Genomic DNA, 23,666 nt, shown 5'->3' with positions numbered 1-23,666 from the left:
GTGTTATCGCCAAATGCATTGTTGCCTGTAATTTAAACATTAGCGAATAGCGACACCTTCTGGATTGAATCACATTTTCAGCTATTGATACTATGTACAGATAAAATTCACACATAAACATACACCATGGTGTCCAGAGCATGTACATAGAACAAAAATGTACTTAACGTTAAAGCACTTCCTTTCTTCACTTAGCAATGCATGTCATGCACTGCAACCCTCAGGGCATTTCCTCTACAAAACACTCATAAGATGCTAAAAATGGGTGTGGATGTGAAATTCATACTAATTTGACATTCACAATCCAATAATCCATAATCCTGATTATGGTGTGCAGTGATTTGTGGGGTAATTTTGTAGTTGATATGAAGAAATTAAGTTTAATAAGGGACAAAACTGATAAACGAAGAGGGATACTGTTTTGTATTTTTATATTTTTTTATTATAATTATTTATTGATATATTGTCTAACAAAATACATATATTGACAGCTGAATGAGTTCACATTACATGTTCATTGTAAGGTGGGATGTTTCTCTGTTGAAAGGTGCTAAAATCTATAATGGTTATGCTTTCAGCAAGGTTTTTGGAGTAGGTTGTTGCTGTAGAAGTCAGAGCCTTGAGCAAACCTCTCACCTGTCTCCAGATAAATGTTGAGAAGGTGATGTCATTGCAAAGCTCTCACCTGCGCCTCCCTTTCCTGATTTAGTTCCTTGAGCTCACAGTGTCTGCACATTCAGGAACCTGACGAAGGAGAGGAATTTAGAAAATCTGTGCGTTAAATGAATATCCGGAACAAAGACAATGCGGTCTGATCTACAACCAAACTGTCTCCGCTTACAGTGATTGCCCAGTAGCCACCGCCATGGGGGTGAGTTTGACTTCGCTTGACAGATTTATCATCTTTCTCAATGTTTTAATTGTTTAGAAAGATCAGACAGCACGAGAAATAAGAAGTACAATGAGATTCAGCAGCTAGAGCACTACTTGGTGGTTGGGGTCACTATAATCCAGGTGACTAAATAAATACATGTTTAGTTTACTGAAGGCCGGCAAATGTTCTGATGCTTAACCATTCATTTACTTTAGTGTTCTTTGACAGTATGCCCTGGACACGCTGTTTCTGTGTTTGTAGGGAATCGCCGGACTTCTCTGTATATAATGCTGGTAGTATGTAGAAATATAGTCTACCCAGTTTGGCATTATGGTGATTTCTTCACATGTCTTGTGTATGCAGATTTGTTCATTGTGCACATATTATAGTCACATGCATCCATTATGTTTGGGTGCAAGATAGTTGTTAGTGCCATATATTATTTTGTAAAGTAAATGCAAACTCCCTCACAGAGAATGTTCATCTCTAAAAAGCTCCAAGTGACTGATGAATCTCAATGAAAATCTGAGCCATTACTGGAGACATTTCTTTAGATGACTGTCCAATTCCACAAACTCAATTTATTGTACTTTCTAGGATTTTAAGCAAAAAAACTTTAAATTGGTCATTTTAATCTGAATGTTTAATTCCATAAAAGCAACACAAACTTTTAAGAAATGTTTTACCTTTCTGTGGCAGCACATGTGTGTTCCTGACATGGATTTCAAAAACTGATTTGGGCATTCAGCAGCACTAAGAAATATGTCTGTAACACTGAATTTCTTTACACCTACAGCAGAGTAGGTGGGAAACACCTTTAATGTTTTTGTTTTACTTTAGAATATATCCTTATACTATGTAAGTGCCGAACTGATTAATTCGTGCAGCATCCCTTTGCCTGTGGGTTGTCTTATAGAATCCTCCAGATACCAGATCTTGTCCTGCCTAAACCTGCTCCCTTTTTCTTTTACCCCTTAGCCCAGCTGTCGGTCCCCCTCTTATACTTAGGATGAGATAATGTAGCCAGAGGCTCAGCTCACAGCTGCTGGTGGAAGAATGATTCTGACTTCTTCCCAGTTACATCCTACAGGTCTGAACGTCCATACTAGTGCAGAGAAGGGGCAACAGACAATTATAGATACCCCCAAAAATATGTGATAAATACGCATTTGTAGACATAAAATAAGTATGCATCTAATAACATTAATGCATTGTTTAATAATAATAAATCAATAATATTATAATAAGTAATAAACATACATGGAACATGGTGTTTAAACAACTTAAAGAGTAAATTAACAAATTTATTGGCACATAAAAAATATCTCTTCATAAAATAATACATATTTATGTGTATATGTATATTTATGTGTGTGTGTGTATATATATATATATATATATATATATTTATATATTATGTAGCCCTGCAATATTACAGAGTAGCTAAGCATAAAAGCATGCCCTTAACAATTATTATCACAGGGGTCACAACTGCGACCGGGCCCAGGTGACCCCTGCGACCTGCCACTTTTAAAGTCACTAACTGCGGTAACACCTGCAGTTAACGGCACTGAGAGTGTAGAGATGATCTCTCTTTATCTGCACACTCTCTGATACAGCTTGCAGGAAGTGACATCACATTCATTTCCTGAATAGGGGGTCAGGCTCTGGCACTGAAAAACTGCTGGCAAATCTGGCCCTGTGGTCCCGCTCACTCATCTATAGGAGGCTAAAACTATTAAATTGCTGTGACAAAAAGTCAGGGTCTTAATAACCCACACATTTGCCCTTAGCCCATCAAGTGGCCTGGTGAAGGCTGTCGACAATAAGGAGTCTGCTTCACCAAAATCAATGAAAAACACCTCTCCTTCTCACCTCTTAATCCGCGCTCCCGGTGACCACGATGCTCTTTAGTGTCATAGGCCTGCATTTAAAAATTGGTAATGTGAAAAAAAAAACGAATAACTTATATTTACCTTTTCCTACGTACTAAGTCATAAGATTTTGTTACTCAGAAAGTGTCCTCCTGTCTTGCATAAAACAAAATTGACAGAATAGGATGACATCTCTCTCAACACAACGCTAACCATTCCAGAGACTGCTGCTAAACCCTGATAATGTGTTTTATAATGCTCTTGTGATGTAAAAGTATTACAATTTTTGATTGAGTCATGCTGCGCTTTGCATACCTCTGGTGTATATTACAGTATAAGGCAAAGTGTATTCAAAATTCCAAGCATTATTCTGACTGCCCATGGAGTCATGAAAGCATTTTCTCCTTCTGGGTTTTTTCTTTCATTCCGATTAGTGCCGTTAGGTATATGTTGGATAGGCTGGACCTGCCGGTATTGTCTTTATATCAACCTTTAAAACTACATAACTATTTAACTATTTAAATTGTGATATTTTTCACTGCGATAGTATTCATGCAGGCAATATATTCTGTATATTGTGGTATATTTTTTCATACATTGATAACATGTTATAACTTGAGAGATTGCAAATAAGTATACACCTATATGACAAATGCCGTGAGGCACATAATTACAGTATGACCAGATATTTATGAATCTGACTGGAAACCTAAAAATGAATTTATTCCTTGAGCATGGCTGGATGAAAGTAATACTCTCCAGCTGTTTTTCACACTCCTCAAAAGATTCCGTAGGATATGGAGTATCAGCATACCTGGGAACTTTACAAGAGCTGATCCCAAGAAATATTAACTCTTTAAGAGTCTTTCATGAAGATTCTATGTAGTAACTCACCAAATGTGTTAACCAAGTGGCTCTAATACCAGTCATCATGGAAATCTTGAATTGTTATAATTGAAACATACAATAAATTAGGTTATGTGCATTCAAGCAGGTATATCAACCACAATATACTGTTTAGAAAGTCTTATATGATCACAGGAGTGTAGAATCGGAAGGAGTCAGTCCCAGACTGTGTGACCCTGAGAATCTGCCCCTTCACCCCGAGACCCTGAGATTGATGCAAAAAAACCTCGAGACTCACAGCCAAACCCTGAGAGTTTCCAGGTATGAGTATCACCTGCTTGTGTGAAATCAAAGCGGTCCAAAAAAACACAAGTGGCTGGTTATATTTGTTAATCCTTGTTTGTATGTGCGAACTGGACTCGTTATATATGCATAAGAGAGCACTAGCTATTTAAGTGTAGAGTGGCTTATCGCAGATGCCTGCTTAATATTCCTTGAGCTTAGAGAAGCAAATTCTTCCCGATACTGAACTTAACACAAGATATATTGGCACCCGTCAACGCTGTCCCTCTATAAGCCTCTAAACACCAACAATGTTTTGAAATAAATATATTTTTAAATACTTTGTGTGTAATAGATCGTGGCCATGGGAAACATTTTTTGGAAATACATTTTTGCAAAAAAACATACAGTAGTTATCTTCCCACCAATCATAGCTAAGCAAGTCTAATGTTGAGCCAGACCACAATAACATGTATGAGACACAAAATAAACCTCCAGTAGAAAAAAATGTTCCCTTCCTCCTGTGTCATTATCTTTTATTCTCATTTTTAAGTGCTGTATGTAGGTATATATAAAAGCATAGCTAAAGGGGCATAAAATGTTACACACTAAAACTGTTAATACTCAGAAATTCCAATAATTTTTTGCAGCCTTAATTCATATCTATGTTAGGCAGAAGGAGGCCATTAACTCTTTTTCCTATCGCTGCACAAAAAAATAAAAAATGCTCAATAAAATTCCTTTCCGCAGAATTCCAGTTATTTCTCTTCCCGTGAAATGTTTACAGAAAGCATACCCCTTTACAATACCGCTTCTCTCCTTCATGAGGCTTGCTTGGGGATCTTTAAAATTCCATCACCAAAAATGTTTGTGTTGATGTGTTTGTTTTTTTGTTTTGTTCTATGTGTATAGAACAGCTCAGTAGCATAGCAGTTAATGTACTATTTCACGTCTTTATTTTTTGAAGCCCAAATCAAAAGGAATAGAAAAATAGTTTTACAAAATTCTGAGTATTTTTTGCCTTGTTGAATGGTGCTGTCATTAACGTACATTGCATGTGATCTACATACATTAACTTTATGCACTTTTGTGGTCTAATATACACTGTCATTTTGGATTGGACATGTCTTCCGCTTCCTGTCATTGACTTTTGCTCTATTAATGGATTTTAATACATATACTGATTACTTATTTTTACTTGTTTACCAGTGACAGCTACATTGTCATGGGCAGAAAATCAGATAGAAACGACTCCAGTTTAAGTCACTTGGACCATTGACGACAAGCTCCTGGACCAACCTCAAGTTGAATACGACGACTTGCTATGAGCCTAGGGCCATGTGCGATCATGAAACGTGTTTTTTCCCCTATCCTGCCCAGGATGAACTGTATCCTCCTCTGTTCAGAGCGCCAAGACCAATTAGAAAAGGACAAGTTTGTCATTTATTTTGCTGTTATTGCACATGTTATGAACTTGAAGATGCCACTAACCACTATGAAGTGTATGGAACCAACTGGTGGAAGAGTTGCGCATACCCAAGTAGAACCCAACCTGGAAATTCCAAAAATGACTGTGTCCAGAGAATTTGTGCACAATGCACTTTTGAGAACACAGAGAAGATTTATGTGGCGGACAGCTTCCTCCCAGAAAGTGCCAAGAGAACATCAGTCCATGGACAGTTCTGTATGGTAGGTAGCATGAACTAGTAATAATGCTAATGATTTCCTGTCACTAAATGTTTGGCGGAGTCCGGTATGCAAGCCAGGGTCAGGGTATCCAGAAGATAAGCAAGGTCCGTTAAACAAGCCGGGGTCAGGGTATCCAGAAGATTAGCAAAATCCGTTAAACAAGCCGGGGTCAGGGTATCCAGAAGATTAGCAAAGTCCGTTAAACAAGCCAGGGTCAGGGTATCCAGAAGATCAGCAAAACACAACTTAGGTAACAGGAACGTACAGAGAGAGAAATATACCAAGTGCCCAGCAGCAGAAGCTGCTGGGTTTTAAATGTTCCCGGGCTGGTGACGTCATCGGGAGCGCGCGCGGCCCCCACCCTCCTGAAGCAGAGAAACAGGAGGCGGGGTTTCGCGCGCGCCGGCTAGATGCGGCGAGGACGCGAGCGAGGATGGACCCGTGTCTGTGCCGGCTGGATGCGGTGAGGACCGAACCGCGTCCCTGCCGGTTGGACACGGCGTGGAAGTTGCGGAGAACCGACCCGCGGGTATTCCGGTGAGTGGCTGCGGGTCGGTTGTCCGCATGGTTGCTGACATTTCCTCAATCTGTGTTGGTGGTAAGAGTATATTTCATATGCTTGTATGAAGTCCACGAGTCAGAAACTTTTTACATCACAAAGGTTTATTTCTCGTTCATAGAACATAGGAGGCGAGCAGCACTTCCGCAGAATTCACATTTCACAGCTTGATTAGTGCTTTTGATTGAAAAGCCGTTGACACTATTCACTAAACTTCATGTTGTAGTCCCCGAGTTGGGAGCCTGAGAAGGATGCAGTCTGACCAAATCTCAGGTGCACTCGGCTCCTACCTGTGAGAAACCACTTGGTAATTTTCCTCGTCACAAAGTATGTTTAAACATTTGGGCTTCATGCTCTCCCGCATTGAATTCCCAATGACTTCAATAAATTTCATATTGGCCCCTTTGGTGTCAGAGGTGATTCGATTACCATGGCTAGAGCCTAACATTGGTTGCCCCTAGTTATTTTCTTTTTCTTTCTTTTAACTATTGAATATCCAAGTTCATATTCTTAGACTTTTAAGTTTTAACCATATGCATGGTTTAGTCAATAAATCACTATGTAGTTTTATTTTTTAACGGAATAGTCATGTTTTACATAAAAATACCTGTATCTCTCACCGTTACTATTTAAGGGAATTTATACACAGATGTGTAATGCTCATTGAACACCTAATATTTGGAATATTTGTTGCGTCGCATAACACAAATAATAATTTCATCAAAATAAAGATCATTACCGAGGTTCTAAAATATATTTGTTGAATAGAAAAAGAGTGCAAACAAATCTTTGACATTGTTTACTTTCCCTGTTACTTTAGATACTGTTATCCTTTTTGTTTGTCTTTTTGTCTGGTAACAAGTCCTGCATCTAGAATCTAGGATGTATCTTTAAGTAGATTGGCCAATGTTGTTGGATAATTTTCCTGAGTTGGAGACTCTAAGACCAGAGGTACTGCTGTTTCTTCTGTTCTTTTCTTATAATGGAGAGACATATTGCAAGTGTGTAGGGTATGTCTTAGTGCACCATTTCCTTTAGTTTGGTTTAGAAACAGATGTTGTACCACCAGTGGAGCTGCCAAGGCTTGTTTTGAGCTCTAGTATGTGTGCATAGGCACCGGGGGACCATGGTCTCTTTTCTCTACTAATGGCAGGGTTTCGCGTAGAATCCAGCTGCCATCTGTCCAGCACAGCGATGCACCAGATGCTGAACAGGCTGAGGTGGCGTCAAAGTAAAATGGACATACAGAAAAACTCTGCAAAGCATTGGAGGAGAACTTTTACAGTAAAATTAAAGAAACAATTCCATAAAAAATCTAATCTTGACACTATCATTTCTGCATGGCTAAAGGGACTGTAGTCCCAAAACATGTGCATGAATGTCTGGTATTATCTGTGATCATATCACTGTTATTGGAGTCCGTACTCCTTCTTTACTATCCACCGTATATACGAGAATGATCAGTGCTGCTTTTGGTTCACACTGCCCAAGGAAGAGGCAAGTTTAGAAGAAGTAAGCGCACCAAAATCTTTATTGAAATCAGTATATGGAGAGGGCTGTTGTTAGTTGTTACCAGCAGAGGGCAGTGTCCTCTTTAAGGTTGTCACCGGTTACCATTTTTTACAAAAAAATACAGCTTAGAAATCATAACAAAAATTTTTTAAAAAAAGGATTTTTTTATGTCCTTTATTTAAACAAACATCACCCTATTTTATTATGGAGTATAATGAGCTAAAAGACTCATTAAATGAAATGGCAGATGATTTATGTCACCACAAGGTACAGCAGCTGTCTGCTGAGGTATGGCTAAATATCTCTATTTACTCTGGTAAATACATTGAAATATGACATTCTTAGGGAGCACAAGGCAAAGCCAAGATTACGACTGCGGTTTATTAAATGCCACCATCTGCCAATGATGTTATCCACTAACAAATACAGTTTTCATTTACACCTCTTAACCCTTTAATGACCGCATATTTGCAAGCACAATGATCTTAACCAAGCGCTGCAAAAATTTCAAATAGGCCTACTACGGTTTTGATAAGGATTCTATGTTAGGTTCTTTATAATGAAGAAGTCGCCCTGTAAATTTTCCATGTTTCCTCTCTGACAGTGGACACTTATTTCAATTACACGCTGCAGGAATTTCCAGGCATAAAGGCACCACTAAGTTATGTTTTTTTTTTTCTCAAGCAGGAAATATGGTAACTGTCTAACTGTGCTGGGCTCAGAAACCCATTTTACTTGACATTCCCGATTCTGTACACTTCATGGAACAAATATTTTGCTTCTTCAGTTCAAACAAGGGGTGCTTTGTGCCCCAAACACTTGTGATCCCTCTTACAGACCACGGGCCATTCATGGTGGGAGGGTCTGTCGTCAGAGGCTAGGAAAGAATGTCTGGATTGCGCTTACATGGCTGTAGCAAAGGGTTAAAATGCACAGTGCCTCATACAGTGGAGGAAATTAACCCTTTAAGGCATAAAGCGCTTGTAACACCATTACTACTGTGCTTTGATGCTTGTTTTCCCTGCAGAAGTAAAGAACATGAGCAATTGAAAAGTGATATATATATTCCATCCAGCAATCAATGCTTTACTATTAAAACACGCTTATTTTCGTATTGGGTGGCGAATTCCGAAAATGTTTTGCTGTTGTAGGGATAGGCACCAACATTACTCATGGTCGAAATTTACTGGGGTCTGCGGTGGACAATTTAGTCATGTTCTATGGGCCGTCGCAAACCTTGCCACGGACACTGGTGTCCTTGTACGGACACTTTCCCTATCCCTCCAGTTTATCTTTGGAGGCCATACTCTTATCAGAGGTTTAGACCATCTCGTATAATTATATAACATAATTATATAATAATTTACATATGATATATATATATATATATATATATATATATAATCATATGTAATGTCATTTGTGTATCATTATTGACCTGTAAATCTTGTCTCAAGGAGTACTTTATTTCCTCGAGTTGATCTCATGTTTCATGTAAGATTTACACAGTTACCGTCGCCTATTAATACAGTACATAAATCATTAGAGCATGAAAACTGTCTTAGTGTCGTACCTACATTTTTAAAAATGGATAGTGGTTTCAGATATGTTAAACAGATAATTAAAATAAAGCATTTAAAAGAAACATTTATAACCGTGCATTGCCTGATATCTGCGCAGCTAGTAACAGATTGTTAGTGCTTTTCCATGTGGACGAAGCATCAGTTGCATCCTTGACCGTTGTAGATCCTTCATTCAATTCTTTCCTTTGAAGGTTTTATCACATAAAAACCTTTTTCAGTTTGTATGGCAATGATTTATTGTTGCTTTATTTACCAAATTGTTTCCACTAAAAATATGAATGAGGCTAAGTTTTATGAATAAATAATTTATTTCTTAGAGAAAGGATTGGTCATTTAGCATTCCTAGGAATGATGTTTTGCTGCAACTATGTATGTGGTACATAGCTGTCCCAAAAGTGCTAGCGTGCCAGTAGTAGCTGATCAGTAGCCATCCTTCCTTCCACAGGAGGAAGTTTCACGTGTTAAAAAGCATGTGCAAGACACCTGTTAAAAAAAGTTCTCTAACAATAATCTTTAAGAAAATGAAGCTCAATTGCTGCCTCAAGGCCGATAGCGGAAAGTCTAATATGGCGGCTTGCTACAATGGTAACAGATGCTGCTGGGGAAGTTAAAGTGCTGCTGATCTATTATGAGATAAACTGTCTTTAATGCTGGCTAAAAGCATGATCCCCGCTTACATCCATGTATGGATCACATTATGATCACGGGTTACCAGTCCGCCCGATTAAAAAAAAAATAAAAAAAAATTAAAAAAGCCAAAACATTTTATTTATTACAATTTATTTTTACGTTTTCAAACAAAAAATGGACAGATGAGCTTTTGTTGTCTTCAACAGAGTACTGAGGGAACTGATGTAAGTTGCCCTCAAAGGTTGGCATAATTGTTGGTATGTGTATTTTCTATCTAGAGTTTGTGTCTTTAGCACGATTACTGACTAACCCCTTACTATATGTGCCTAACCTGCACCACATTACTGAAAATAATAAAGTGACCTTTATGGGCTGCATGCGCAACCTGCATATATCTCTAGATTGCAGTTTTTGTGTGAGAATATCCTTAAAATAGCTTAATTATATGTGTAAACCTGAGGTCTGGTATACATGTCTTCAGGATTAAATTTTTTCAAAAGGCAAGAAAGGTACCATACCCAGGGTAGGCTACTTGGAGCTCTACCTGCTTGGGGAGGGGAGACTTTCTGAAGTAGTCAGTCAGTCTAGCCACACACATGGAGGCAAGGCCAGCCACAGATTACCTTTACTGGGTGGGGAGTGGGTGGAAAGTGGTGATGGCAAAATGATACTTCCCTGACTCAGCAGGAAGAAAATGGCCCAGAGACCCATGAAAGTTGGAATATAATATTCCAACTCAGGGGCTAGAGTCATAATTGCATGCCCCCCAACTGTCCCGGTTTGGGCGGGACAGTCCCGGTTTTGGGACTCTGTCCCGTTGTCCCGCCTATGCCTACCTCTGTCCCGCTTTGCAGGGGTGGAGGAAGGGTGAGGCAAGAGCGGTACTCACCTTGGGTGCAGCTGCGAGGGGGCGCACAGCCACCCGATCAGCAGCTGCAGCCTGCAGGATTAGTTGGGAGATCACAATATCCCCCTAGTCGGCTCAACATTAGGGTGTGCGAGGTCTGGGATATGACATCATCCCTGCGGTCTGCATTAATTACCGGCACGTAGTGATGAGGGAGCAGTAAAGCGAGGTCTGAAGTGGCAGATCTCGTGCTCCCACCACAAGATGAAGGATGGAGGAAGAGGTAAGAGATGGGGAGAAAGGGGTGTAAGGGCAGTGTATGTATATGTGTGTTTGTAAGCTCGTGTGCGTATGTATGGGCAGTTGTGTGTAAGAGCAGTATAGGTATTTGTAAGCTGGTGTGTAAGGGCAGTGTATGTGTATACGTGTGTTTACGGGCGTGTATGTGTATATGTGTGTGTATGGGCAGGTGTTTGTAAAGGCAGTGTGTATGGGTAGTCTTGTGTATGAGCAGCCGTGTAAAAGCAGTGTATGCGTATATGTGTGTTTATGGGCAAGTGTGTGTAAAGGCAGAGTGTAAGTGTCCTGCGAGGGAGGCTAACATTAGCCTTTTTTAATTTAAAAAAAATCTCTGCTGCTGTGGACTACTCTTCTAATGATACTCAACTAGCATTCTGGTGGACACCTAGCTGGCTGAGAGTCATGGGACTTGCAGTTCACAGCTAGCATCTGCAGCTTTACTGTTGACAGCACTTCACATGATGCTCAGGCAGCATCATGGAAGCAGTATGTCTCGCTGAGACTCATGTGAACTGTAGTTAACAGCAGTTGATGTGACAGATGTTAGTTGTGGATTACAACTCCCATGATAGTCATGGTGGACACATGGCTGGCTGAGCATCATGGGAATTGTATTTCACAGCTGACATCTGCAGCTTTACATACTGTTAACTGCACTTCCATGATGCTCAGCCAGCATCATGGAAGTAGTATGTCTTGCTGAGCCTCATGGGATTTAAATTTGTGTTGGTTATTTTTAATATGCTTGACTGTGCTGACAAAAATGAAGCGTGTTTTAAGTGGCGATGCAAGCGCAGCATTGTAAAGTGCAATCGGTTGTATTGGTGACTTCCGCTAGAGTGATAAAAAAAAAAGTGTCCCTCTTTCACATTTTGAAATGTTGGAAGGTATGTTATTGTCTCCTGTTGGCTTGTGTTGTAGGATGTGCACACAGGGTTAATGTTAGCACTGCACAAATGCCTTGTATAAATGTGGACATGCATCCCTCTGTGAGAATGGCCCCCTGTTCCCTCTCCGCAGATCTGTCATCTTTCTGTTGACCTTTTTCAGAATGTTATGCATAGTTGAGGGTAGGAAATTTAGTGTCCAGTCCAACATTTGTCTCCCTCACTGCTTTGTAGAATCTGTAACTTCAAAGCACATGACATTGCTTGGAGGAGATGCATGAACGTTTGTAGGGTTGGAATTCTTATATAGTGAATTAAAGCTGAAAATAATTCTATGTGTACTTGATTGTTTTAAAGCCATCCCTGATGTAAACAGAGCAGATGACTTAGTAATGTTTGGTAAAATGAAATGTGTGGAGTTGTGAAAAGTTGAGCCTAATTGTGTTTATCCTAATGTATGTAAATATTCGGCCTTAACTGGACCATTGGATCCTAGAGTGATAACTTTCCAAGCATAGCCTCAGAACAACTTTTATATAAAGCCACTGATGTGTTACAGGGGCAAAAGAAACCTTGAAATGATTAGTAACTTAAGACAAAGACACTTAAGAGATGTTCTGCAAATTAATCAGATTCCAATTTGTGAAATGTACCTGGCTGGTGTGTCCTGTGCCAAGAATCTCCTCCACAGTCACCAGTAAGGTTGCTGTGGGATGTTCAGTTACTGGTACCAGGGATTGATTGCAAGCGTCCTCCCACAGCTTTCTTGTTGAATGTTCTGCATGTCAGGAGGATACCCAAGAAGGTTGATGGAGGTCATATTCACAAGACAGTTGGCCTGGACTATGCTACGTCACCACTATTTCAGTTTAGGTGATTGGGGGATGGTGGTCTCTCATAGGCTGTGTGTGCTTGGCTGAGATATATAACCTCTCCAGGTGCTCTCAGTAGGTGCTTAGGTGTCAGCTGCACTCTATGTTGTCCTGCTCCGTTTGGTTTGTAACCAGTTGCTGACTCGACTTGTCCCACTGACCTTGCTTCTGGTGTTGTTCCTGATTCTTTCTTTGTATTGCTGTTCTTGTTTACCCTGAAGATTGTAAGCTTGCGAGCAGGGCTCTCTCCACCTAATGTATCGGTTTGTCTTAGTCTGTCGATTCTCGTCTTGTCATACCCCTTGAATATATGTATTGTATTAAGCACTGTGTAATGTTGGCGCTATATAAATAAAAGATGATGATAATAATTGTTTGGCTCTGACTCTGGCTAGGTCCTGAATTTGCTTATCAATTCTCAATTCCAATTCTGCTTGATTGCCATCTTATAGGCTGGCTTGACCTCAGCCTGCTTCTGACAACTCTCAGGCTATGTTGTATGCTTTTCCATGCCTGTGAGTTCTGAAAACCTTGTGAACTGTGACAACACCTTTTGTATATTTCATACCTTGCCCCATGTCAAATGGCCAAAGACAGACCCTTGTTCTAAGGGATGTAGTTGCTGAGATGTCTAGGAGCAGGTCTGAACTGAGATGTATTTCTGACTTTGTGACCTATGGACAGTATTTGATGTAACTAAGTAAGAAATTTAGGGGGGGAATATATTTTATTTAATTTTAAAAATACATTTTCTGCTGTTAATTAAAAGACTTTAGAACTGTATTTTGGCCAATGTCTTGAAATAAAGATTATTATTTGATATTGCTGGGATGTTTTTGTATAGGCAGTTTGTACACCTCCAATAGTTTATGGAAACATTTGCAGCTGGTGTGTGCATGCCTATTCATACACTCTACTGTCCCTAAGAAACCCTGTATGTTCACATCATCCCTGCCTGAAGTATTAGCTAACCTTTTTCCACTATTGGGTGTCGTGTTTTTGTAGGCCTGACTACTCTTGACCTTTGGCTGTTCATTTGCTTGTGATCTTTTTTGCAAAAGCTATGCCACCTTAGGCAATTCCTGATTGCACTATTGGGATTCCCTGTGGTACATTATTTTACTGCTGCTAGAACAAAATGAGATACAAGAAAGAAATCGTACCTTAACAAACAAATATAAATATATATTATGGTATTGTAGAAATTACCGAAATGTACACTCAATGTAAACTTCTTTTCTAGCCTCTTCTTATTTTTCTGCCTTTGTCCACTTCTCCCCCATTATCAGCTCTGTTAACCAACCCTCCCATAGCACTTCCGCAAAAAGGCCGAGGTACGCAATGTGGCTCTGCCCTTTTGCAGAAGTTTTCCAAGAAGATAGAAGACAGGAGACAGGAGAAGCTACGGAAAAGGAGACAGGAACATGGCAGCTTTAGGCAGGGGAGCTAGGGGTAGACATTGAGAGAGATTGGGATACAGTGTGAGAGAGAGTGAGAGAAAGCCTGAGTGAGAGTGAGTGAAAAAAACAAAATACAAACAGAAATTCGGAGCTCTCTGCTTCATTTTCATTTGCTTCGTTGGGGATGCCTCCTCGTTTTCTGGCATGCATACGATATAGCTTCTTAGTAAGCAATATAGCAATGAAAAATTATACAGGACTTGTGGGCTAAGCAATATATGGCCATATACTGTGACAAATCCCCAATATTTAGGCCATATGTGAATGGTGTTTGCTGGTTATGTGCTGAATTCTTGCTTTGAATCACGTGAAATTGACAAAATTGGTAAATTTCATTAAAGTTACAATTTGTACAAATCCGAATGCACAATATGTCCACTGATTTTTATGCAGTAACATTGTTTCCAGTATGCATTTTGCATGAAAATAGGGCTAAAATTCTCTTTTAACAAATGAAAATGTAAATTACTGACTCTGCTGTCCATTGGTTAATTGCTGGTTTTTCTTGTGGCCAAAGTCAGGGGCTGCACAGGTAAGAAAGCAGATATTTTGCTTTCTGACTTCTAGTGTCTTTCCTGTGGAAGGAATGTTGTGAGCTCTTGGCTGAGGTCCAGGTACAAGAGGACAGCTGCGGTTTCAAGAGGTTCCTCCTCATTCCCATGCTCCCAGGGAGCTGTAATAGTAAACAGACATTGCTTATTAGGGTGGGCTTGGGAGTGGACAAGAAGCGAAAGCGATCCAAAGCACAACAGGAGCCACTTTGGGATCAATGTCTATAAGACATCTAATGACAATTATCTACCGTTATACTGTACTCTAAATAGTACAGCCAGGGGTCAGGAAAAGTGCCCTGAAATTTCCGTATGTGTTTCCGTTGCGGTCTCCACTCTTTCCACGTATTTCTACAACAGTTTCTAGGTTAAGAATGGGTTAAGAAAAGGAAAGACAAAAAACATGCTTCCTCTCTTCTCGCACTCCTGTTATTGCAATGCTGTTATCTGTGTTTTGTTTTTTCCATATGTGGGGGGGCACTTTAACTCAGCGGTTATGGAAAAAAAACTGACAAGTGTTTGCCAAGTTGCTTCATTCAGAGTTGCTGTTCCAACCAACAGGATAACGGTGCTGGATTTGAATTCTCCACTCCACCTTCCTTCCCTTTCTCCCTCCCTCTCTCCCTCACTGACAGCTCCTCTTACAGCTGTTCTGGCCCCGTTTCCCATGGATTTGCCTGGGGCTGGCTGTGCACTGGATCCTTCTGTTCCCCAAACCCTCTGAGAGGGCTCCCCGGCTCCATACCATGCCATTGCTGGATGTATTTTGGTCTTGTTTCAGACGTGCAAAGGTAACGTGGTACTTGTAATGTGTGACAGCTGCAGAAACTAAACAAGAGCTTCAATGTCACTGCTAATTATAGCACACCCATGTGAGTGTACTTTTATATGTGTACACATGCACAATCAATGTATACTATAAATCCACAGATATGTGTGTATGTACTAATAGATGTCATTGAGTCGTACTGCATGTCTCCCCGCTGACTGCTGGTACAATAGTGAGTTGCCAAGCAAAACTAGTGAAGTTAATAACATTTTAAATCAGGAAGGTTTTTTCACATTTTTATTTAAAAAAAAAAAAACCTTTATTTGACATACAATAGAGTTTAGAATTTTTTGTTTTATTCCAAATAAAAAAATGCCACTGTTTAATGGTTAATTACTGGGAATTATATGATGTACATTAACAAAATATTGGAAATGTGGTCCTCGTAGCCTTTCTATGATACATTTAAAGTTACATACAAGTGTCAGCACTCGCACCCATCATCCAGTTTGGGTGAATGAAGATGGCTCTGAATCATTTAATATGATAGTTCTAACTACTAAATGTAATAATAGGAGCGCCCCAATGTATATTTAGATATTAGATATTTATTGCTTATTGGTTTGTCTCACTTTCTGCTATATGCTGGTCCAGGGTTGCCATATTGGCCATTTTTTTGATGGAGACTTATTGACTTCACCTGGTCCTTACCAGCACATGTATAGTACTGACCTAAAGAAGGTGGGATATATAAGCTCACAGAAGGGACATACTGCAGGGTAGCTTTTTAGATGTCCTAGTTAACAACGTGAATTGTATAGATGACCTATAAAAAATGGTCGTTGTGGTCACCCTATTATACCTGGGAACTTCTGGGCTCCGGCTACCCGGAGCCTTCCCTTGCGTGACGCGGCCAGGACTGCACACTGATGTCGGTGGCGGTCCCACTGATGTCGGTGGGCGGTCCCACTGATGTTAATTGGAGTTTCCACTGACGTCAGGGGCATTCCCGCTGACGGCAGCGGGAAACACTCCCATTTAAAGAAAAAATAGGCGGGGAGCGGGGCGTGTTAAGATCTCCGGGCCAAACCTGGAGAGTTACCAGGTTTGCCTATTATGTGTTTAATCATGTATCTAACTATGTTGTCCATTGTATACCATTATCACCATGCAGTAGAGTTGGTACACAACTAAAAAGTATGTGGACATCCCTTGTAATTATTGAGTTTAGGTTTATCCACAGCATCCATACCTAACAGGTGTATACAATTGAGCACAAGTTGTAATATTCCTTCTGCCATGGTCCCTCTTACAGTAAGTGCTATTATTGTAAAGCAGATGCATCTAGAAGTAACAGCTCAGCCATGGAGCTGTAGGCCACACACTCAGAGAGGAGTTGCTGAGTGCTGAAGCGTGTTGGGCATAAAATTGTATGTTCTCTGTAGCATCACTCGCTACAGATCAGCACAATCACTGTGCGTTGGGAGCTCCATAAAAAGGGTTTTCATGGCCAAGCAGCTACACAATAGCTGAAGATGCCAAGCTGTAGCTGAAGTGGTGTAAAGCACACTGCCACTGGACACTACCTACAGACATGCATAGTACCTACTGTAAAGTTTGGAAGAGGAGGGAAAATGTTCTTGGGGTTTTGGGCTATGCTGCTTAGTTAAAGTGAAGGGTAATGCCAATGCTACAGCATGCAAATACATTTTAGGCAATTGTATGCTTCAAAAAGTGTGGCCGAAGTTTGAGGAAAGCTCTTTTCTATTCAAGCATGACAATGCCCCCGTGCACAAAGCATGGTGCACAAAGACATAGTTTGACATTAGTGTGTAGGAACTCGAGTGGCCTGTACAGAGCCCTGACCTTAACCCCATCGAACACTTTTGGGATAAACTGGAATGGAGATTGCAAGCCATGCCTTCTCTTTCAACATCAGTGCCTGTACATTAATTCCCACAGAAGCACTCCAAAATCTTGTGGGAAGCCTTTCCAGAAAAGTGGAGGCTTTTATAGCTGCAAAAGTGGACCAACTCTATATTAATGCCCATGGGGCTTTTATAGTATATTATATTACATTACACAAAATGCTTAACAAGGTACTAAGCAAACATAAACTGTTTAATTTATACCTGATGTGAGATTGTGTTAGAACCTCTCCCTACATTGCTGTACAAATAAGTTTGTAATAATGCACTAATTCTTGTTGGAGAAGAAAATAGTATTTATTTAAACTGACTTACTTGAGATGGCTGACTCGGGCTTAGGCATTTTATATGCTTTAACTAAAACATAATCTTTTACAACCTTTTTCTCATTTTCTGTTTGTTTCTGCTTTTTTCTGATTGCTTGATTTAAGTTGGGGTTTGATTTGAAAATGTGTGCCCCGATTTGATTATAGGTCCAAATTATCACAGATTCACAGAGCCCTGCATTATGAATTTATCCCATATATATATATACTTTACTCGTAATTGCTGTTTAACTGAGTCCCATCTACTGCAAATCTTCAATAGTCATTTTTTGTGTCTGCATTACAAAAAATAATTCCTTGTATTTCACAATTGTAGTTTTCACAAATAAACCAGAAAGGTAAATTTTTACAAATAGCACTGACATTGCTCGTAATGAAGCTAAGAAACATCTTGAATGTAAACTAATAATGTATTATGATGGGAATTTGGTCTAGATGTTTATGAGAACTGAATTTGTACGGTTGTAACTGACAGCTGAGGATGCCCCCCCAGGCTGATCCTTGTGTCATCTACGCCTCTGTAAACTAAATGTTAAAAACCATGGCTTGTAAAGAATGCTAGTAATAATTTTAGCTGCCCACTTGTTATGGCTTATTTATGAGCCCTTCTTTATTTCATCATTACATTTTGGTATTTATTAAATGGCAAAAACAGTTTAGCAGTATGCTATTTTAGTATGTTAGATAGCCCTCTTGACGCTTTCCCTATGGCTAAAACCTTTCATTCAAAAATCTAGATTGTAATGGCTGATAAATACTATAGAAACATAAAATATGATGAATGAATGGCTTTTTCATGTTACTGTCTTTATCTTACGCAGTTGATGTTAGCAGTAAATCCATAAAGTATCCATTTACAACACATTTTACAGTTAAGTTATCATATCCTTTAGTAACTTTACTGTACTATATCTACTGTCCACTGAGCAGTACTGTCTCTCCACTAACCATGGCCTGCCACTTAATAGTAAATGTAGGGGAGCCAGTCTTTGCCCGACGTGTGCCGAGCATTACCCTAGGCTTGGCGAGTTGTACATGACCAGCCAGATGCACCAACAGTGGAAGGAGAGATTTTGTGGGCAAGGACCAAGTACACGTGAAGAGGATGTTAAGCAGGCTCAGGCTCATACGTGTCTCAAGACTGACCCCAGCTGTGATGCATGTTCTCATTGCTCTCTCCCCACTAGTAGCACGGGTCAGGGAAAGGGATGAAGCCAAGAAGGCTGGCAGAACGTTTCATGTAGAAATTACCTTCAGAGTATATGGAGGAAGGCCTCGGATTTCAAATAAAGTTAAGTTATGGCCAAATAATTACATGTTCCTTTAAGATGCACAAAAAACTAAAATGTTTGGAAAATGAGTTCTTCAGTTCTCTTGTATTGCTTCCTTTAGAAAAATGATAAAATATACTGAATAATTTATATTCAAACTGAAAGGGCCTAATAGGTTTTGATGTGACAAATGGAACTCTAGAACATGCATGTTTATTTAGGGGTGTAAGGCATATTCCATTACATTTCCCATTTAGAAATAACCAATTCCGGATGTGACCCTTCTATATTTATCATGGGGTCTCCAGGGGCACATCTGGAGGAGATTTTTCTTCTGTGTAGCGGTATGTGAAAATACAGACCTTGGGGGTCTGGGACAGAGTAATGGAGTGCGAGTTCATTAACTCTCTAGGAGATTGGACATAGAAACCACGCTGCGTCATGACAAGCAAAGATTAACATGAAATTAGATGTGCAGCTGTTTACAGAGGAAAACAAGAGTTTAATCGGTATTTTCCCTTTATTTCTGTGACTCTAACTAAAAATTGTCAGTTTAACCTGATTCCAGAATCTGGGGTTCCATCAGAAATATTTAGGACCACTATCTAGCCCAAGCTCTCCCCCAATCCATCATGGTCCTTCATGTTAATCCCCCAAGATGCCCTCAATTACCAAAAAACACAAACTCCTATCTCCAAGGGCATCCAAGTTAATGTACAGCTTCTTCTAGCAACAGAGTTCAAGACGGGGTTGTGGGGAAGAACCGTGTGGAACCCATCCAGCCGTACTGTCTGTGCTCCCAATGGTGTCCTCTTATGTTTCAGAGAATGAGGAGTTATGAAGTGGACTTTGCCCATAAATCTTCACATTAATTAAAGTGTAAAGTACAGTGTATATTTTTGTTTAGAAGCAGGTTTAAAAATTTATAATCCAAAAGGCACTAAATATTTTTTTTATTATGCATAAGAATCACAGCTAGATCTTAATTTATTGTTTTTACTCTGGAGTCGATGAGCCATCAAGGGAATGCTATCCGATGTTATTTCAATGGGACATTTTAATAGGCTGAAGGACATATAATTTCAAATATTTTGTGAAGCAACATTCAACAAATGACATTTTGACATAAATACAGCACAGATCATTAAAAAAAAACATTTTAGTGCTTTAAATTATATGGGATGGTGCACATTTTGGCCAATAAATGTGGCTCCTCTAATTTACGCATGCATATGCTGACAACTGGCACCCAGGGAATTAAACAAAGTGCTGGTTCCACTAGTGGCAGATCCACTGATGACTAGGTGAATGAAATGCTTGTATTTGTTTGCATATACCGTATTATACCTGAAGATGCTAGAACTGCATTATTGTGAAAAAATTACTTTTACATTGAGGTTCTCCTGCCTATACATTACACACATATATATATATATATATATATATATATATATATATATATATATATATATATATATATATAAGTAACCTACTTAACAAAAACAATATACACACACATATATATATATATATATGTATATGTATATATTGTTTTTGTTAAGTAGCTTACTTAATACATTTTCTTGCCTTCTGAATAGTCACTGTAACGTTCTTATTTTTTTCTCTGTCTTGTAGGACTTTACCTGCCGTGGAGACCGAAAGGAAGCAGGTAGGATATGTCTATGTGCTATTAGTATATAGAAGCAATAAAGCCAGCTATTGTATGAAAACAGCTTTTGTACTTTAGACTTCCTTCAAAAAGGACATACTATAATAGCACCCTGTATAGATAAATATATAGGTTTATAATAAAATATTTGATAATATAGGATGCTCAGAGAGGTACACTCTCCCTGTAAAAATATGAAATACTGAAATATGAAAGACCTTAATTACCTATAACACCTACAATTCTGATTATTATTCAAATCTTAAGAGGTTTAGGGAATGATAAATACTGCACAGTAAGGCTGGCAATGAAGGCAGGGGGCAATTGCCTCTGGGCTGCTCTGATTTTGGGCCACTACTTGAAGCTTTATGTTCTGTATGCAATGCCACCTGTATCCATCTGGACTTAAGACCGTTTTTACATGATAGCAGGTCCCTTTCTGTGGACCCTTTGTTCACTTTCAATTCTGTCCCTTTCTGTAAGTATGTCTTTTCTTTTCTTTCTTTTTCTTTTCTTTACGTTGTCAAATACTGTTTTTCACACTGTTTTAGTGTGAAAGATGAGAAACATGCCTTTTAAATTAAAGGTATTTTAATCATTTATATTAAATAACATATTTACCCTTCACATTAGCAACTACCATTTTTAGGCTTTTTCTGGGATCTCCTTCTTGCATGTGCTTGGATCTCAGCTTGTTTCGCAGGCTTGTGTGCCAGCGATGCAGATGGTATGATTCTTGGCACAGCTGAACGCTGCTGCAAGGTGGAAATATACTACCTGGAGCTTTTGCCATGCAGAGTGTTCCTGTACACAGGGTGCTGTATGACTGATGTCAAAAGGCAGCTAGGTAAACAACTGAAACAGTACTTTTCATTGAACCAATTCTACGTTTGCAAGGTGACAAGAACAGCGATGCCAGCACAGTTTGCTGAACTGATCCCTAAAAAAAAAAGGCATGACTGCCCTTTAATCTTGTTTGAATTGACATATCACCTCTTTCGGAGTTACTGAACCATATTTTTTAAAATGAAGAGCAGATCTGTATCTAAATATTATTAACCCCCCAAATTGTTATTTGCTGTTAATTTTCAGAATTGGCTGGACTCTACTCCAGTAGGTTGGCAGACAGGAATGCTTTCCAGACTGAGTGTATTGTAGCATGGTGTGTTCGGAATTAGTGGATACAGGACAGAGGTGGGGTTCCGCTTTTAGAAGGTCGGAGAAGCGCAAAGGGTGGGGGTATAGTTGAAGTGACCTTTGTTATTTGAAACTTGTCAACACATCAACCTCAGGTCACCTCTCACTTCAACATTTCAATGTCAATTGAGTGGCCAACGAGGCTACTTTGACTATGATCTGTTAGGCTTGCATCTTAGCGGCTCATCATTTTCAGTCTGCAATAGAAACAAGAAACTGAGAATGAAGTATGGTTCTCTGAGACCGTATCTGAGTCATTTTCTGGCCCATGCTAATACATAATTAAAGAACATATACGCTACGGTTTTCTGCCTCTGCAATGTGTACCCATTGGGAATCACGAGCTAAGTACCTTAATGAGCATTTGTTAATCTACTTAATGGTGCGCTACAAAATAACGATACATATTTAATAATGTTTACTCTTGTCTCTGTAAGTCAAATGATGTTATGCACTACTTGTTATGTCCTGTTTATGTGTTTGCCCATTGTACAGCACTGCGGAATATGATGGAGCTGTATAAAACAGTAAATAATAATAATTTGTACATATATTCTTTGTTTTTTTTTGGAATCAAATGGAAAAGGTAAGATTATTTTGCCCATAGTTTTTTTAATTATAAATCCAGAAAAAGATAAGCAGCTATTGAGACAAGAATGAATGAAACTTTATTCCTTTATTTAAGTTCTCTACTTCAGGGGAGAGGGAGCTTTGTCTAATTTATTGTTCAGTGATCTCACATTTGTATGAACAGTAGAGACATCACTGTGGTTTGTACTCAACTTTGTCATCTTGTGTTTTTATATCCTAATGGAAACTTCTGATGAAGTATACCGCTCTAGTTAATTTTTCTCTGATGTAGACAGTTTCTGTAAGCGGTACTCAAATGTATTACTGGAGGTAACTTGTTGGGAAAAAACTACATCTAACAAAATTCTATAAGAAGTTTACATCTTTATTATTTATTGATTTAAATAGCACCATCATATTCTGCAGCATTGTACAATAACCTTTAGTTAAAGGTAATACCTGTTATTGTGCCAAGATTGATTGAGAAACATTGATCTGTATAGCCAATGGATTCCAATGTCACAAACCCACTCTAGAAGTGCCTCTTTACTTCTGCATCCTGCAGACATGTATGATCCACTATGGAAATGTATTCCCATTCTATGTTTGTCACACACTCACTGGTCTATGCTGACAGCTGTTGTATATCTATTGTGATCACACTATTAACCTCAAGCCTGCATTTATTGCCCTGCTACAAAGAGGATTAAGGCACCAAGGCACCATAGGACTCATCCTCACCGCTGTTTATTTCAGATATTTTAGGGCAAGCTCCTTTGCCACACATCTAAACACCTCTGTTATTCTTATTTGTTTTAGGTTAATATGTTTTTATCATTATACATGTATTTAAAGGGACACACCAGAGGCCCATGCAGCCCCACCAATAAAGATTGCAGGGGTCACAACTGTGACCGTGGCCTACCACTCTAGGGGGCCTGGCGACCCTTCGACCACTTGTCCCATGTGTCTGCCCCTTATGGCCTGTAAGTGTAGTTAATACCCGTAGCTAACGTCACAGAGACTGTAGAGATCATCTGATTGGATGATATGTCATCCTGAGGGTGAACGTATAGAGACATTCTAATTAATCCACACAGTTGCATACGGTAGAAAGTATCGAGGTAAAACAGACACAGCTATCATATGCATAAAAAATGCATATGTTGG

The sequence above is a fragment of the Spea bombifrons genome, chromosome 8, assembly GCF_027358695.1.
Source record: "Spea bombifrons isolate aSpeBom1 chromosome 8, aSpeBom1.2.pri, whole genome shotgun sequence".
NCBI classification, from domain to species: Eukaryota; Metazoa; Chordata; class Amphibia; order Anura; family Pelobatidae; genus Spea; species Spea bombifrons.
The sequence above is the reverse complement of the archived record's forward strand: the minus strand, read 5'-3'. Positions refer to the sequence as shown.